The sequence below is a fragment of the Rhipicephalus sanguineus genome, chromosome 9 (genome assembly GCF_013339695.2).
Source record: "Rhipicephalus sanguineus isolate Rsan-2018 chromosome 9, BIME_Rsan_1.4, whole genome shotgun sequence".
NCBI classification, from domain to species: Eukaryota; Metazoa; Arthropoda; class Arachnida; order Ixodida; family Ixodidae; genus Rhipicephalus; species Rhipicephalus sanguineus.
In genome coordinates, this window is record NC_051184.2 from 59,407,929 (window position 1) to 59,427,245 (window position 19,317).

Consider the following 19,317-nt stretch of genomic DNA (forward strand, 5'->3'; position numbering starts at 1 on the left):
CGTGGCCGCGACAGCGGCCAGTAGCGCGTGACCGTGACCATGCCAACCGGCCATTGAGCGTTAGCGAAATGGCCGCACTCGCGAAGCGAGGGCGAAGCCACGATTAGGTTGCCACGCCCGAAGGGCGCAGAGGGCCTTCACTGAGCAACAGGAAAATTATGTACTCACGTTTGTGGAAAGCCACATGACTAGAGTCCCTAGATTTTCCCTGCTCTTCAACAGGGAAAAATCTAGGGACTTTAGTCTGGACGTAACGATAGTGGTGACTACAGTTACGTCTGGACGTAACCCTAGCAACAGCCTTTTAGAAATTTAACTTACCTCTTACCTAACGACAACCACATATGGGGCCCCTGCATGTTCGCATGGCTGTGTATCCCTTTCACCACCGAAATGTGCAATCAGTCATTCGAGCACAATAGAATGTTGGGATACCGAAGCTTCGATCAATATAAGTGCTCATTTCGACGTACTATTTGGTTAGGTGACGTTTTTAGATATGTAACGAGCCTCACACCTCAATAAGCACACCTGGGCTTGTTGGGCTTGTAGGTGAGTCGTATAGGTCAGCGTTTACTTCAAGACGCTAGAGAAAAGCAATGCAATACTGCGGTTCTTTCTTAAAATTAAAAAATAAAAAAATATCCGGTGGCGGATCACAACTCACGCACTCTGGGAATCGATGTAATGCGAAGCAGCCAGCGAAAAGCTGCACATATCGCCTTGTTCGTCTTTCCGGCAAATGCAGTCATTCATGCCATAACATCTAGCTCAGAGTGCATATGTGCGGTTAATATGCCCTTTTTACTTATCTCTCACATGTTTTCATTATTTATCTTCTGGGTATAAGGCTAGTGGCACTTGAGAGTCAAGTTATGAGGCGTTTCATTGTATGATACACTCCGGGACCCTAAACAGTTTTGATGGCGGGACATTAGGTAAGAGATAGGCAAGTTTTTATTTGGCATACTGGCCGCTTCATTTAACAGAGTGCTTAGTTGCTATAGATTTAACTATTTTTGTTCGCGTTGGCTGACAGTGCATTCCAGCACAGCAACAAGAACGCACAATTGACATACAACTTCAAAGTATAATTTCAGTCGAGCTTGATCTTCACGAAACATTGGTCTATAATGAAGGAGAACCTCTCATCCGGATGTGCGTTGACTCTCAATATCTCACTCGAAGTGGTAAATATCAACATTATCTCAGTAACTATACTAGAGGATGTGAAGAAAGGATTAGGAAGCCTCTTCCATAAACTGCTAACTCTGATAGATACCCCTTGCGATGTAGCAGACACGATCACGTGTGTTTCAAAAGGGGTACCATGCCTGTTCACAAATTTCATCCGACAGATCAGGTGAAAGTCCATGTGCTGGACTGCGGCCGTTTTGCTATTGTACCGCTCTTCTAGATATACTAGTGCGTTGACTATCAATATCTATCTCAGGGTGGCAAAACCAACATTATCTCAGTAACTATAATACAGAGAGATAAACATTTTAATGATAGGCTGGAGATGTTCGCCTGGCTGTTCGCCTGACATACTACTCCAGGTGCTGGGTGACGAATATGATATATAGAGTATAATACAGTATAATAGGTGATGTGACGAAAGGATTAGGAAGCCTCTTCCATAAACTGCTAACTCTGCTAGATTCCCCTTGCGATGTAGCAGACACGATCACGTGTGTTTCAAAAGGGGTACCATGCCTGTTCACAAATTTCATCCGACAGATCAGGTGAAAGTCCATGTGCTGGACTGCGGCCGCTTTGCTATTGTACCGCTCTTCTAGATATAATAGTGCGTTGACTATCAATATCTATCTCAGGGTGGCAAAAACCATTATCTCAGTAACTATAATAGAGAGATAAACATTTTAATGATAGGCTGGAGATGTTCGCCTGGCTGTTCGCCTGACATACTACTCCAGGTGCTGGGTGACGAATATGATATATAGAGTATAATACAGTATAATAGGTGATGTGACGAAAGGATTAGGAAGCCTCTTCCATAAATTGCTAACTCTGCTAGATACCCCTTGCGATGTGGCAGACACGATCACGTGTGTTTCAAAAGGGGTACCATGCCTGTTCACAAATTTCATCCGACAGATCAGGTGAAGTCCATGTGCTGGACTGCGGCCGTTTTGCTATTGTACCGCCGGCGCCCATGTTGCGCGATGATTCTGACCCTACGAATCCGATGACTGAATAAACACCCGGCCGTGTTGACTCGACACCTTAGCTGAAACAACGTGTGTTATTGACATGCTACACAAGACCACTATATTACTTCGCCTGCGTGTGCCGATCCCACATACGCCTCGCCTGTGTGGGATCCACATAGCATCACACAAATGCGAAACACTCAGACAGTACACAATCTCTCTGCATGTTTCATTTGACCAAACTAATCGCAACACTAGTGTCACAGAAATGAGAGCTGCTCTTAATCTTCCTTCTCTACCCAGCCTCAAGAGGCAATCACACATTCGTATTTATCAAAAACTGTAATACCACAACCTTGCTCTTCGATCCTTGTTGATACTTTAAGCACCATTTCCATGACATCGGCCTGATAGCATGCATCAGGTTAACACTACATGATTCTCTACTGCAAAAGGCTCCCTGTAATTTCTTCCCAGAACCGAAAAGAAATGTAATCTGTTACCTGCTTCCGTAACGCACATAGCTATTCCCCGTGCTTTTAAAATCCTCTAAGCTGATGTAAGAATACTGCCCTATTATCACTTGTGTGTGAGCTACTTGGAATGTATTACTGTGTGTATTTTACCTGTATATATAACTTTTCCGCGTACAGTTTTATTTTATTCATTCGCATTTGCATTGTATGGCCCTCCCTTGTGTGACGTATGTCATGCCCTTAAGGTACTCTAAGTAAACAAATAAACAAGTGTATGAATTTCTACGCTGTCGCGAACAGTGCGTTTAAATTTTGTCTCCCTTCCAGATGTTTGTTTCATCGTGACATTTGTTTACATTCATTGTGAACTCAAGTATATAGATGACTTAAGAGGGTGTTGAGGCGAGCTCGTTGGTACGGATCCATTAGAATGCAGCGCTTAAAGAACACAAACACTGAGAACGAAAACGAGGACGGGCGACGGGCGAAAACGAGGACAGCGCCCGTCCTCGTTTTCGTTCTCAGTGTTTGTGTTCTTTAAGCACTGCATTCTAATGCATCAAGTATATAGGTCACTGCAAAATGATTCTGCATAGATATGAGCCAGCGAAGATTTCTGAGAAAAGGGATAGACGTTTAGTTCTTTCATTGTTCAGAAGTAGGTGGATGAACCTTGGGAAAAGTTGATACTGGAGTCGCCTGACCACGTGCAATGTACAGAGTATCTATATTATGTAGAAGTGCCATTTTGTAACAAAGTAAGAATTACACTTTTTGTGTAATGCTTTCACAATTGATGTACCTGAGATAAATATCTCTCAGTTCGCGTATGACAATTTTTATTAGCAGGCACACTGCTACCGTTGGCACTTCTGCTTCCATCTGTGTGTAACAGCGCGTCATTCAATAAACGAAAGATCGTTATACGGCATTCATAGCCTTCACAGCCTCGATATGGGTCGCGGACGTACTCTAATGTGCTCCTAAATGTGCGCCGGCAAGTGTTGCGAAATAGAGTTCGGAGTTTGTGCCCGTCCAGTGTACACCTTTTTTACCGTACTGTTACAGAAGGCGCCGACTAGCACAAATGAGTGTTACTCGCTGTATCGAGCGTCTTGTAGAAAGCGTCTGCACACGGTGGTGGACACAAGAAGGCTGGTTTATTGATAACAAAAGGAACGCTTGAATACAGCGTTGCCGGGCGTTGTTCTATCGGTTGTGCACAGTGTTGCCTTATTGACTGCCCGCTGCATCCTCCTTTCTTTGAAGGCGAATGACATGAAAAACACTGAAAAGACAAACATTTAACGCCGGTCGGCGACAGTCATCTCTCCTAGGCTGTTTCACTCTCTTGGAATGCATGAGTGTAGGCCAGGCAAGATGGTGGTTTTTGGGGTCTGGTGGATCGTCGGCAGGAATCGTCAGGGTTCGGTGAGCCTGATGTACCGGATTGCGGTCGGTCCTGCGTAGCCTGCGGAGGTTCTGGCCCCTGCGGTACGGCTCCACTTGTAGATGAATCGGAGGTGTCGTCGCTGTCGTCGGCGTTGTAATGGGAGAATCGACAGAACGCTTCTGACGTTTTGCGGAGTGTCTATTTCGACGGAAAACCCGGCCATCTTCTGTCGGAATGGTGTACTACCTTGGCGCCACGAGATCTTGGACTTGTGCTTTTATTTCCCATCTAACATCATTGAGAACGCGGACGATGTCTCCCTTCTGTAATAGAGCAAGTGATCTTCTTGGGGTATTTGATTGAACATGTTTTCGCATGGGCCTTGGGGGTGACATTGAGAAATCTGGAAGCAGCGTTCTGAGACTTCGTCTCATCAGCAGCTCTGCTGGCGACCGGCAATCGTCATGAGGGCACACGCTGTAGTTAAGAAGACCCAAATAGAAATACTTTTTACACCTCTCCGTCTTGTCAAGAATCCGCTTGACCACTTGGACGCCCTTCTCGGCGAGTCCATTGGATCTGGGAAAATGCGGACTTGAAATCGTATGCTTGAAGTCATATCAAGCCGCAAAATCTTTAAACTCTTTTGACGTGAACTGAGGGCCGCCATCACTACAAGCTTCTAATGGTAACCCGTGCCTTGCCAAGATCTGACGTAGTTTGTGAATGACAGCTGTTGCTGAGGTCTCCTTTATCTGTTAGACTTCAGGAAAATTAGAGTAGGCGTCATAGACAGCCAAGAAATTCTTTCCAGCATGCTGAAAAAGATCTGCGCCACCGTCACTATATAAATGATTTTATTAGAGAGAGAGAGAGAGAAAGAAATGAATGCGGAATGACAGGGCTGTAAACCGGAAAATAAAAACCTGGTTGCCTACCCTGCACTAGGGAAGGGGTAAATAGAGACTGACAAATAACGAAGATAAGAATGAGGGAGGGAGGTAAGTGGGGACGCACACACACGATCGTGCACTCACATAATCGTTCAACGAGGCTGGTCGCTCGCAGACAATTCAACAGCGCCTTTGTCGCCTTCTGGCGTGAAGCTCGATCTTTCCAGCATTGACTTTCCAGCAGTCCAAGATTGACTTCTCAGATAGCGTCCAGTCTTCGAAGCGCGGAGACACTGCTGAGAGGGATTGTCCCTAGTAGCTGTAGTGAGGGCAATTGTCGAAATTTCAATTTCAGAGCGAATTGTCGGAATTTCAATATCATTCCACTACAGCGTCCCCGACCATTATATCGTCATTTTTACGACGTATAACCCCAACAATTATTATTATTAGTTGTTCGGACTCCCAAATAGGCCTTGTATGTCGCTGTCATTTCGAGGCAGTTTACTGTCGTGCTCTAGCCGACCCCAGCTACCTGATAGACAGACATAGAACTTTATTGGGTCCTGAGAAACGCTACTCTTAGAGCAACGCCGCGGGCCGCTTCCACGTGGGGACGGGGAGGCCTAGCCTCACCACCGCAACATGGGCTCTCTGGACAGCCCGTAGTTGTGGTAAAAACTCAGAACTTCGTAAGGCAGAGTCCCTATCCTGTTCTGTGAGCCGACTTAGGCGCCGTAACGAGGGGCACCGCCAGAGCATATGTTCAACGTTACTGATCTCCCGCAGTCAGGGCAGCTAGACTCGAAAGCTTCTGAAGAGACGATGCTGAGGAAAGATAGACTAGGATAAGACCGAGTCTGTAGCATTCTAAACGTGATGGGCTGAGGTCTAGACAACTTGCGGTGTGGAGGAGGAAAAGACCGCCTACTCAACTGGTAGTGTTTAGTGACTTCATTGAAAGTAAGTAAAGCGTCCCTAAACACCCCACAGTCAACCTGCGGACCTACGTCCACCCCAGCGCGGATGGTTAGTGCGCGTGCCCGGGAGTGAGCAGTGTCGTTGAGGTTTGTGAGGGAGTCCAGTCGGAGTTAGAGATGTGCAGGAGACCAAGTAATGGTATGTGGGGAAAGCGTCCTATTTTCAAGTATTTTGAATGCTTCGGCAGAGATTGAACCCGAGGCAAAAGCCCTGACCGCCGACCTGGAGCCGGTGAAGAGTTGCGACCTACTGTCGTCCAAAAGGGCAAGGGCTATTGCCACCTGCTCGGCTCTCGAGGGAGTAGAGTCCCTAAGCAATGCAGCATTTATAGTAGAACCCATTTGATTGACGGAGACAACAGAAAACCTAGCCGAGTGACCGTACTGAGCGGCGTCGACAAAAAACACTGAACTAGAATCGTTCCTGATGTTCTTAAGAAGCGTGATGGCTCTCGCCCTGCGACTGCCCACGTTGTGCTGTGGATGGACGTTCCGTGGGAAGGGAGAAACATGAATGGCAGTACGCTGTTCATCCGGAAGCTGAAGACGGCGCTCCTCTACAAGCGCAGGACTGATACCAAGGACGGACAGATGATGATGATGATGATGTTCCTCTACACATGGCTCATACCCACACTGGGGGATTGGCCAGAATCTGCCTACTTCATTGTTTTCCTATCAGGTAGCTCCCTCTTCTTCTTAAGTACATCGAGAAGAAGAAGAGGGAGCTACCTGATAGGAAAACAATGAAGTTAGGAAATTGTCATGTTATTTTTGCAGGCTAGATAAAAAATTGAAAAAAAAACAGCGAGAGCATTTTGTTACTTGCTTTTTTTGAGTAGCTTTGAGGTAACGCCAGATCGCACAGATTTCATGCAGACGTCGTCCTTCAATCACTAAACCACATAATAAAGTAAAGACTTTCCTGCGGAAACGGCACGCCTCAAATGATGACGGTCTTGCAAAAGCAAGAATTTATTGTGCAAACGAGAACAAAAAAAAATGCGATAGCAAGAAAAGCGGCCGTGATGGACGCGCTGCAACGCTGCATAAACATCTGCCCCGCAGCAGCAACTATGTTCGCGGACAACTTTTCTTGCAATGTAGGGAAGGCTACAGAGCCACAACGCACGTATCTTACCGCTAATGAATGAAGTCCCACAATTGCGTCCGTATTTTCTGCGTGAGATATATAAAATACTCCGTCATTTTCTACATGTAGCTTTTTGAGACGGAACGCAGCGCACACAAGCGAGATATTTCTATTTATTTTACTTTGTACGTTGTCACTTAGCGTTTTTGCATGCGTGAAAAAGTCGCGCCTTTTACCCGCACCTTAGACGCTAAGCAGCGTTTGCGTCGAAATGCAATGCTAGCCATCACTTGCCACGGCGTTACGAGACGCGCGCTAAACCGGACTACTTCGCGTAGCAGTACATGTGCAGACGCTCCGCCTCCGTAGGTTTCCCTTCAATGCCAAGAAAAGTTGTCTGCGAGTATACCGCGCGAACAGACAGCCGAAGCGCAAGGTTCTCTGTGAGCAAATATTAGAAGAAGCGAGTGAGCTAGCCGACGAATTTTAAGTGCGCCCGTTGCGCTCATCGCTCCATCGCGCTGGTAATGAATTAACGCTCATAAGCGCCTGCCGTCTCTGAGTCCTGCCAGCGGTGAAGGGTGTGTATATAACACTCGCCGCTAGCTACCTGAAAGATGTGCTCTTTGTGGCGTAATGGTTAGCGCCACGCCCTGCGGAGCGAGTGGTCGCTGGTTCGATTCCGCGCTTCGGAAGCGTTTTACTGAATTACTCTTCTTTGGGACTATACATACATACATACATACATATATATATATATATATATATATATATATACTTATACATGTACAGTACATGACAGCGGCGACGGGGACGGCAAAAACCAGCCGAGACTGTCCATATAATTGCTATCACAATAAAAACGAGAGGCATTTCACTATACAAAGGTAGATGTGCAGAGAAGCTGTTTAGCATACCACACAGACGTGGCACATATACGACACCCAGCAAATTAATCCGAAACATCCATTTAGACTGTCCTGCTTAAAATTAGCGCACGCTCCTTTAAAATTTTCCATCTGAGCAGCATGCCTATTTTGGTCCCGACATGCTCCGTCTTGTTAACCTTGACGCATGCGCTTGGCGTTTCGTGCACAATCTTGAGCAACCATTCGAACAGCATGCGTCTTTTTACCGCATCCTCCGTTTGGCAAATGCCTCGTTTCCTCGGCCTTCCCATTCACATGCGTTTAGTGCACGATCGTAACCAATGTTTTTCGCCCATGTGTTCGCTCCATTTTTACTGTACAAGTGGTGAGTAATGGGGTTTGCCCAATATCTGTTGCACATAAGTCTCCAGTGAAAGTTATGCCTCGAAAGTGATGCCAAGTATCCGCCATCTTACCAGCGACAAGGTAAAGCTTTAGCGTGTACCGGAGCCAAAAACGCGATTTCCTCAAACGCCCTACCAAGTAATTTTTTGGGGGAGAGGCAGTGCCCGACGTGTGCTTTTGCGTTACAAGTTTCCTTAAGAAGCCTCGAATTGTCGGCAAGTTCCATTAGAGGTCAAGTCATCAGTAATCATCTCGATGGATTACATTCGTCGGGAACAACGATCTCGTATTTTATAATTATCCTAAAGTTTTTATAGGTAGCACCACCCAGAAAGATTGTTTCCCAGATGAACCAGGGTCAAACTGTGGCTTCACATTTGCCGACAATGTGTTGCTGCATCTTCTACTCCAAATTTCGTTTTTAAATAATCTTCGGTTTGTGCCCGCGGACGACGGATATGCCTTAGGCACATACGGCTTCGCTGCAAAATTTTTTAAATGTATCCTAATCGTCCTCACGCAGCCAGCCAGGAGACAGCGCCGAGGCATTGGCCCAGGGGCAAGGAAACCCGGCCGATGATAAACCCTGTGTGTGCTCCTTCTACATGGAAGAATTCACCTGTGCTGCCGACCTCAAGAACCATAACGACATCAACGTGACTGAACAAATACGTCGGTGCCCTGCATGCAGCAAGTTGTTCAAGCACCCTTGCCTTTCCAAAAGGCATTACATGTCTCACACACGCGAGAAGCGTTGTGCGTGTGGTGTTTGCGGACGCATCCCGTCAGCACAATCTCAACAGTGACAGGTAAACGCATACGGACACAAGGCAGTTTTGATGCCAGCAATGCGAGGCTAAATACAAGTATAGACGAAACCTGCAGAAGCACGATGGAAAAAACACTGAGGACGTGGCAATTGGAATGAGGATCTGAAAATATCTCGCCGTACTTCTGAGCTTGCCTGAATGCTTCGACCTAACTACTAACATCCTGAAAAATACATGTCGGCTAATCTTCCAGCTTAAGACTAAAGCTGAAGTACGGATGGAAAAATGTGTTTCTCTCGGTTTTCCCAAGAAATAAACTGAGGTGTCGGTTCGGTCTCCTTGGAATACAAACTACGTCTTCCATTTTTAGCATCGCTTATTGTGAGCATTATATGCATTTCAAAGGAAGCATGTTCTACTGACGAGACATTTTTTATCGTTAACATAGAAGGTGAATTCTAGGACAGCCCTATGCATTTTGGTGATTGCTGCCCAGATATGCGAACAGGAATTGTAGCTTAGTGGCTATGCTATGGTACTGCGGAGATCGAGGTCACGAGTTCGATCCCAGGCGCGCTGTCTTTATTTAAATTGGCACATAATCCCATACACAATACATTTACGTCCGTAGTAAACTGACAGCATTAGTGAGAAATCCGCCTACATATCGTGTCTAATAAAAATATCGTTCCTGCTCATCAAATTGGAATTTAACAAACTCTTGGCAGGTACTTGCCGTAGCTCGCGTTTTTGTCTCGTACTTTACGAATAAAGTCATTAAGTTTTAAGTTCAATTAGCAGTATTGCGATCAAAATGTGTTGTCCTCCCATAGGCGCAACGGTAGCATAACCTCAGTCGAATATCGAGCGAAAATTGATCAAGGCGCTAACTTGGTCAATTCTGGTTGCACGTGTTGCGCCTAATTTGAGGCAGCACGTGAGCATTTGAAACCTCACGTGAGGGCACGTTTGGGTGTGAGCACATGGCGCCCTCTAGGCGGCTTTATAACCAGACTTAAAATGAATAAAGGTGTGGCCACGCATGCATCGATTTCGATAGTATGCTAGGGTTGCTGGAAGAAACATGGCTGATCTCTCTGTCATAGGAATTGGTATAACACGAAAGTGAAACGCGTATTCAAGGACGTAGTTGAGCGTTTCTTGTGCATTCTTTCGCCACAAGCGCGAAGGAGTGAATGCTACAGCAACAAATTGTAATGTTACGCGAAGAAGGGCCAACAGCTCGAAACTTGCAACGCGCTGCTCAAGCAGAAAGGACGCACGGAACGGACATACACACGAGGATGAGCGCGAACTGTCACAGTTGTACATTATTTCTGAGTGAGCAGTGCGCTCCTTTCGCATATGCGGCCGCTGCAGTGAGCGAACTGACCTTCGTGCTCTCAACGCAAACTTGCGGTGAGAACACAAGGCGTCACAACTACCGCCATTACGAGATAAGCGCACGAGCGACGCCGCCTGTAGAAGCGCGTGCTCAACCGCGTGGGGCGACGACCTTTAAAGCGCGCACTTCGAGCCCTTCGCGCCATCTGGCTAGTGATAACGAAAACATGCTGATGTACCGCCGATGTCTGTGTACCGCCATCGACAAATGGTGTATATAAATAACTGGCCGTTAGCATGGCAAAGAACGTGCCGTCTGTGGCCGAATCACTTCGCGTCGCGCGCTGCGGAGCGAGGGGTTATAAGTTCGACTCCCGGTGACGGAACTTTGTGTTCTAGTTATTTTTTTCTTTGCCATCTCTTAGCCTTTATATTTTACAACGTCATATCCGTGACGGAAATACGCCAGTGGAGCCGTGGTGGACCCCAGCATAAAACACTTTCGTGTTAGAAGTATATTTGATAAAAATCGAAACGCCATCTCGGAAATTTTGCATCCAAATTCAAGTTGTCCCTATTTATTCGGTATTAACATCAGCAAAATTATCGAATAAATAGAATTAGGAAGCATGCACACTCCGTATCAGGCGAAACTTTGCTGCACGTTTGCTAATGCATCCACTCAGACAATCGGGTACCATTTCTCTTGCATCGTATCAGGAGTCGTAATGTGAGAGACGAGCATTAGGTAGCCTTGGACGTTCTGATAGACATATTGACAACAGCGCAAATGAATACACGAAGAAGAGAAGTTTCGACGCACCACAGCGCTGACTTGCAACTAAATGTTATTTGCTAATAATTCAACCAGAACCGCTTCGCGGACACTGACAAAACAGCGAAGCTGGTGGCGTTCCCTGAGTCAGGCTATCGCATTTCTATGTTCTGCAAGTCTTTCAGACAAGTTGTATTACTGCTCTTTATTAAACACTCTTTGTGAAGCATTGAGGTGGTAGTATTGTTTCATTGCATCTTAACCATACCACTCTTTTACGCAGGTTTACAATGAAGCCTTCGCTTAAGATGCACGTCAACGCCAACGTCATCAGGTATGTTTCTTGGATGGCAATCTACAATTATCAGAATGTCATTGGGTACATTCGCCAACTGTACATTGCCATGCGTTAGCCCATTCTTGGGTCAGTTCTCGCTGACCGTCACGTCCGGCGGCTTCTTTCATCGGAATAAAAGAGGAAGCTTGACCATTCCAAAAGCGCCAATGTCGTAGAACCAAGACGAGTGCTTCACCATCATGAATCTATAACAACACGCCCAACTGGCAGTCATTCTAAACCAAGACGAGACAACTGCGTTCAATGCGAACGAAAGCAAGGTGGTTCTTGTTTTGTTATTCTCGTTATTACTTCTTCACGCGTCTCCACAACGGTGGTCTAGTAGTAACGGCACACAACTGCTAACCCGAAGGTCGCGAGATCGAATCCCGCCCGCGGCGGCTGCATTTTCTATGGAGACGAAAATGTCTCAGGTCCGTGTACTAGATTTAGATGCAAGTTATAGAATCCCAGGTGGATGAAATTTCCGGAGCCCTCCACTACGGCGTCCCTCGTAGTCTTATCGTGGTTTTGGGACGTAAAACCCCAGATATTATTATTACGTCTTCGCGCCCCTTCGGTACCCGCAGTCTTCTTCTTCCTCTTGTTATCTCCTATGAATTTCAACACCTTCCAAACCGCAACAAGTTTTCTTCTTCATTCTTAGTGGACCAGCAGTGACTACTGGGATTTATTCAATTTCTCTGGCATATACCAGTAAAATGAGCCATCTGTGTTACGCCAACATCGGACACTAATTATTCGACTCAGAACACCTTCGCTGTTAATGCAAGCCCACTTACATGCTGACAACCTGCCACCCATGTGGCCATTTCAGACCTATCGTCCCTTGTACCTGCCGCAATTTCCGCAGATTTCAAGATGTTTAGGAACTTGTATCAACCAGTTCAGCTGTAAATTCTTGTACTTTATTTTCTCAGTCGGTATGAAGTGAAATGTTCAATTTTAGAGTTCGGAGAAGAATATGTAGACAGCGTTCAAGACTTCGAACATAGCCATATTGCAACTACGCCACCTGAACGATGGTAGAAGTGGCCACTGTTGCCAGAAGAATATTGCGTCGAATATTCTCTATTCATTGTTGCTCGTGATAAGCAGCGTGACCCCACTGCGGAATTTGAAATAACAGACGGAAATATGATCGTGCGCGATACAGGAGCACGTGGACAGCCTAAGCTCTTAATCATTGTGATAAAAACAGAGAAGATTAGCACGCGATTTTTCAAAACACGGAAAGCGTAGAATGCGCATGCGCTGTGTCAAATCTCGACAACATGCGCTAGTTTGGCAAAGGATGCACCGCTGCACTTAGCGCTGGGCACTCGTAGGTGTCTGCCCGCGCCTTTCCCACCGGGCCCAGTGTCTGCAAAGTGCCCACGTAACCAACAGACATGGCCGATGAAGGACAAACGCCACAATATTCCTCTGCGTCTAGTGGCAGCAACCAAGTAGTTCAGGAAACAAACGAGGCAAGCTCGACTACGGACAATGCCAGGTGAGCTTCTCGTCCGAACGCTTCTATTGATTAACGTAGCACCAATGCACGCTACGACGTGCGAAAGTCTGAACGTTTGGCCTTTTGTTTCATCTCTTTCTGAGACATTGACAGCGCACACTTTTGGCCTTACGAGGCCTAAAACACGTAACGCCGGCTGGCTGCAGGTGTTCCTACTGGATATAGTGTCATCGTGTTGGGAAAAGAAGGAATGAGTGTAAGCGGATGTCGGATTGTACATGTAGGTACCTTACAGAAAGCCCTGCACAGTCAGTCCATTGAAAGACGTGTGGTCTTTCAATTGGCTGAGGCAGAGATAGGCGAGCGCGAGAGGACGACTGTAGTGGCACTTGGATTCTGAACGGTAGGTACCCGCGTGAGTAACAGTGCAGACGTGCAGTATATACAAAAACAAACACGAGTACGCTTGACCTTGGACTTCAACAGTAAAACGCGATAGAGTAATCTGCCCCTATGCGCATCGGATTCACCCGTGCCGCAAGGAAAGGAATGTTTGTCCGCTTAACTTTGGCCGTTTCAAACCATCCTAGAATGTCTACTGCAAGCACACTTGCGAAGGCCCACTACGTCACAATTCCTTTTGGAAACTGTCGGAGTAAATAGAACCCCTACGTAAGGTGCAACGCGCGCCTGCGCAGCTGCACACTTTGTAATAGGTGGGCAGCTTTAAACCGCCCCCTCGTCGGGCAATTCGCATGTTTTGACGCATAGTGCAATTCAATGGGTTTGCCAGTCAACAGGCCCGTTGCCAGAGTGGTGCTAGCCCCCCGCCCCCTTTGCAATTCCGATGGAAAATAACTTACGAAAATTGGTGTTTTTCTCAAACAGTCAAGGCGTTGAGCATGTGCAGTAAGTATACAGCGCATCAATAATGCGGATTTAGCAAGGAACCATCGAAGACTAAAAGAAGCGGTAGACACGTCTGCAGTCACTTGCGCTGCACTAAATATTATTCTCTTATGTAGCGCTGTTAGGGAGTAGTGTAAGCTTTGTGTATAATTTTCCTATAACGTGTTATTGTATTCTACAGTGAGGACTTTCAAATACGGCCTGGAGTAACACCGGAAGCCGAAAGACCATTGTTCACAACGTCAGCTTGCAGCAGTGACACACTACAACCGGGTACAAGCAGCGCAGTGAATCTGGACGAGAGTGCGGGGTGAGCGCCTATTAAGTGCTTTCACTGAAGGAAGTTGCACGTGACATCTTTATCACATGCAGATCAATCATCCTTTAGGCTGATCATCTATGTCACTTATGCCGTAGTGATAAAACATCGAGGTGGGATTTTCAGTATAATAAGTCATTTTTCATACTATATCATACCCCATTTGTACCATTGGCCTGTTGCCAGGCAGAATGACGCAACTTTTGAGTTGAGGATACAGTAAAGGTAGCACGTTACATAACAAGAAAGCCATTTTCTTTTCACAAACTTTCTTTTGGAGAAACATTCCTTCGAATGTTACCATACAGCTCGGTGTAAACTGTATCAGATTGTATACTGTGAGAGGAAAAGCGAAGCCGAATCTGCGCGATCGCCGTAGAAGACTACCAGGATGAGCGCACGGGGTCGGGAAGCACTTGACAGCGTTCGAGGCAGCGCTGCGTGCACCCTGTCACCGTTTCAACAATAAAAGGAAAAAGTGCTTTGAAGTTTTATTTTGAAAAAGAGGAATACCACTAAGAACTCTAAATATCCTCTCCCTTGGGGCTGCTTCAATGGAATATAGAAACAGGCACGTCGGCGGGGCCCTCTGCGAATTCCTGGGTGACACGAAGAGATTACCTTGCTAGTTCATTGTTTCTCATTTTATTGCTTCTAATTCTCTAAAAAAAAAATCTTTATTTCTTTATTTCCTTTTGTTCTATCACAAAAATCACCCTATTCTATTTGAAAAAAGCCACTTTCCCTTTCCATAACTCTTACTTAATGTCCCAATTTACGTTAACCGCCCGCTTCTTGGCCAATCTTCCGTTGTGAGTGTGAGCCAAATGCAAGGAACCCAGAAACAAACAAACAAACAAGCGGCGTGCAAGGACAGACGGTTCTCGGCTGAACGCCCGATCAAGGAAACTAGGCGACGTCCTCAAGGCGCTCTTCCGTTCCTGGACTCCGGCTGGGTGTCTGGCCCAGGGATCAGGCGTGGTTTGGCTGTTCTGGCTGCCATCCAGAGCGGCTGCGAGTTCCGATTTGCTGTGGGCCGATGTTCCTGCTGCCGTTCGGGGTGGCTGCCGCGAGCCCGGTGTGCAGAGAGCTGCTGCGGAGCTACCAAGCTATCGCTACTCTACTGCTGGTGCTGCTGCTGCTGCAGAAGGCCGTGTCATGGCGTTGTACGAATCGCGTTGAGGACGTCAACAAGCCAGGCGGCGCGCCGTCCACAAGCCATCGGCGTCCAATAAGCCACAAGCCAAACACGGCGAGAGACCTCATTCAGAGACACATTTATGAAATCGATAGTTGGACGGAAACCCGTCTGGTCAGGAACAGTCATGAAAACTATTAAAACAAAACTCTGACCACGATTAAAAGCAACTAAAAGCACGACGTTTCGGCCCCCGTACGGGAGACTTGTGAACAAGTCTCCCGTACGGGGGCCGAAACGTCGTGCTTTTAGTTGCTTTTAACAAGTCTCCCGTACGGGGACCGAAACTTAATTGTCTTCAGAGACACATTTAGTACAGGACTGCATGGGACAGACAATTTTCAGTGATACTTAATTATCAGTTGCATTTTAAAGACGATAGTCTTTCTTGGGGAACTTAAACGCAGAAATTTTGGTCTGTCTTTCTAACTGTCTGTCTTTCTGTTTGTCGGCACGTCACGCGATTCAGCCACCCGGCCAAAGTTTAACCACTTGCTTACCGCCCAACCGTCTTGAACAGGGTTGCCAGGTTTGGCTACTTTGCGCCAAATTGGCTACTTTTTTAGGCCGGTGGCGGCAGAAAAATCGTCTTGGCTACTTGGCTCCTTTTTGGCTACTTTCTTGTCCCCTCGATTTGAGCAAAATTATCAATATCTGGTGATGTCGCAGCCACTGGTGTTCGAGTGTATGGTGCCAAAACATGGCAGCCAAAGTGTGCACCCTGCTCCAATAACTGAATTTTCCATTTTGATTACGCGGATAATGAATTTTAATGAAAAGGATGGCGCTGTGGCTTAAGCAGGCGTAAGGTTCAATGGTCGAACATAACATAAATATATTAAAAAAGACTACACGTGTATAACCTGCCAGTCAAGCAGGCGTCACGCACACTAAACAATGCTTTTGGATGCCTGGTCGGGACTCAGCGGTAGCTGTTGCATGGAGCCTGTTTTTGCAGATCACCCATTGCTGAACGTGGCTTTAAACCTAAATTGCACGTAAACAGGAATCGAAAGCGCTCCGCATCCAGGGCACTGTGCACTCATCGACATTAGAAATAGGATATCCGACATTTCAAGTGAGAACTGAAAAACCAGGACACGAGAGGAAAAAGCGGTAACACAAGCGCTCACTAATAACAGCTGTTAGTGAGCGCTTCTGTTGCCGCCTTTCGCTTTCGTGTCCTTTTTTTTTTCTGTGGTGATCTCTTTAGAATCTCGTACCGACTCACCCAACAAACAATCCTTCTTGGATATCCGACGAACTGCTTCTATCGTTTCTTAGGCTTAATACGGACTGCGACTCTGGATTCGTCATCACGGAAGAAATTTTTGCGAAAGGGCTTCAATTTATGTTTCAATGCCGTAGACTCAATTTTATTGTCGCAACTTCTAGTCATTTCAACAAACGTCACGCAAGGCACGTGGAGAGAGACTCATTGTTTTTCAACAGCGCGAACACTATGTCGTCAAGCATGAAATGATTGCTAAAGTCAAGAATTTATGCTGAAATCTCCGGAATTATGATTTTGAATTGTTCAGGCAGCACATATTTACAATTTCGCCGGAAGGCTTTCTGCATTTAGTCATTTAAATACAAATATAGAAGTGGATTTCACACATGCGTGGCTGCTTTTGGCTACTTTTACTGTCCTTGGCTCAAGTTGGCTACATTTTGGCTACTTTTTCCAATTTTCTGGCTATTTTTTGTATTTTCGACCTGGCAACCCTGGTCTTGAACTGGTACGGCTGTGCATACTTGTGAACGTTGTCGATCAAAAAAGTAAATATTACGCATATCTGAGGCGCAACATCATTAGGCAAGTATTAGGTGGTGTGTTCCTTTAATATAAAATACATAGATACGCATTTTTATAGACCCTAGTTTCTTAAGCTGCGCTGAAAATACGACTGCGTTGAAACTTGGCTTCCTCCGTGCCCTCTGCACAAGCTCATGTTGTGTTTCGGTTTCGGTTCAGTATTGCATTGTACGAATGACAGGGGGCGCCGCTCTGGCATACCTGTTTTACCCAGGCGACGTGTAGATAAATGAGTGTGTGGAGAGTACTCGTTGAGCGCGGACGTTTCTTCTCCTTCGGCGCATCGCGCCAAACAGCCTGTTCGGGCTGGCCGGCGTCCCCACCGGTTGCGTGGGTCACCGCCGGTCTTCGCCTGCCGCTGCGCCGGGACTACCAGTCCGCAACACAGCACTCATGTTTCCCGACGTATTGCCAGATGGCGTCCATATCTCACGCAGCGCCTCTTCTATCGTTTTTAGACGACATTTGCAGCGAAGCATGCAGATACGCGACCAATTTTCTCTCTGTAAATATATTTGTGCGTGTAAGCACTCCTGGCTCGATCGCTCCTTGGCTAGCGGTCCTGGGCCCAAACCTGACACTACGTCACATATATTACTTTCAATTTTTGCAGTTTCGACAAGGAATGGACTGACATGCTGAACGATTGGTACGAGAAGACCATTGGCAGCCCTCAAATTGCGCCGTATGTATCAGATGGCCTTCTGGCACCTTCAACACATTTGAAGATTCCTTACCAATTGGTATCACGTTTAAATTATTTCACCGCGTTACATGTGTATTACCTTCGCCTACTTTCCGATACTGGCACTTTGTCGCGCAAATACTTTACATTATCGCCTAATCGCCAGAAATGCAGTGTCTGGGACGAATGCAATGGCGTATCTGATCACACCTCGCGAGAACGTTACAGCATCCCTCCGACGTTTGTGTGGTAAACATTCCGACTGCAGTAACCACACACATATATCACATTGCCTTGCGTTCATATGACTGAAGATCTGCAACGATTGCTGCTGCTTAGGACACAATGAGTCAGCATAACGCTTCCTTACAGTCCAGGCACCCACAGGTGTTTGAAGATGTCAGAAAAATTGAGGCGGTTAACTAACATTCATGGTTGCGTTCGTAAAATACTTTGCAAAAAAAAAAAATCCGCAGCTTGCACTAGGGGCGCAACGCTGGAACCAAGAGCAGAGCTAGTGTTCGACCTAGTCTTTTTTTTAGTTTTTGCGAGTGATGGTAAGCATTTCCTAGAGATGCTAAGTTTTTGCTAGTAGTAGTAAGTATGGTTAGCCTTAGCTATCGTTCTCCGGTTTCGGTCAGCACCGCACACTACGAACGCGTCGCGGGGTTTTCGAGAAAACATGGCACCTGACTAGCTGCTACGTGATGTCAATTTAGATGCAAAGCAGCTTTAGCGCTGGTCTTTGTCCGTAGTTCCATTGGCGACCGTCCGCTTTCTAAAACCTACCATAGCCATCTGTAACATATTGAGCGCGCGCTCGCACCAAGGAGAAGACTTCTTCGTCTTGTTCTTCGACCGCCTTGATGATGATACGTGCAGAGCACTTTAGGGGTCCGGGCTGCCGTTTGCTGTAAAAGGTTGGTGTAACGCAGACAAAACCACGTGCTGGCACGCGCTTGCGCGTTCGGAGCAGGGTAAGACGCTGTGGCCTCTCCCCCTTACACTCTCTCAGCAATCATGTGAAGGTGTCGCCGAACGAGATTCTGCAGACGCGCGATGAACCCGCGAGGCGTCCTCCAACAAGAGTTCGGGAAGTGTAACCGCAACAGCAACTGCGGTGAATTCATGGTGTGCTCCACATGCAAGGACGCGTTAAGATCGGCCAAGGTGCCCGTGATGAACGGTACTTTAAGTCGACCCATGCGATCCCTCGCACCCCCGCATGGTTCCCTTTAGTGGGAGATGGTGAAATTTTTTGTATCCGTTCAATCGACAGAGCGGGGCCTCCGTTCTTTCGGTGGTCCTTCTGTGGCTATTCTCGCGTCTTGACCGTCAAAGGAGCCTCCATCCGCGGCTCGATAGAACAGACCGCCTGCGTTCTGTGGCAGAACGCTTGCA

The 19,317-nt window shown here is 46.7% G+C and overlaps 1 protein-coding gene across 1 annotated transcript in view; it reads left to right on the top strand.

Moving 5' to 3' along the window:
- LOC125759931 (zinc finger protein 239-like) overlaps window positions 1-19,317 on the top strand; it is a 175,375-nt gene that overhangs the window by 29,204 nt on the left and 126,854 nt on the right. The window lies entirely within an intron of this gene.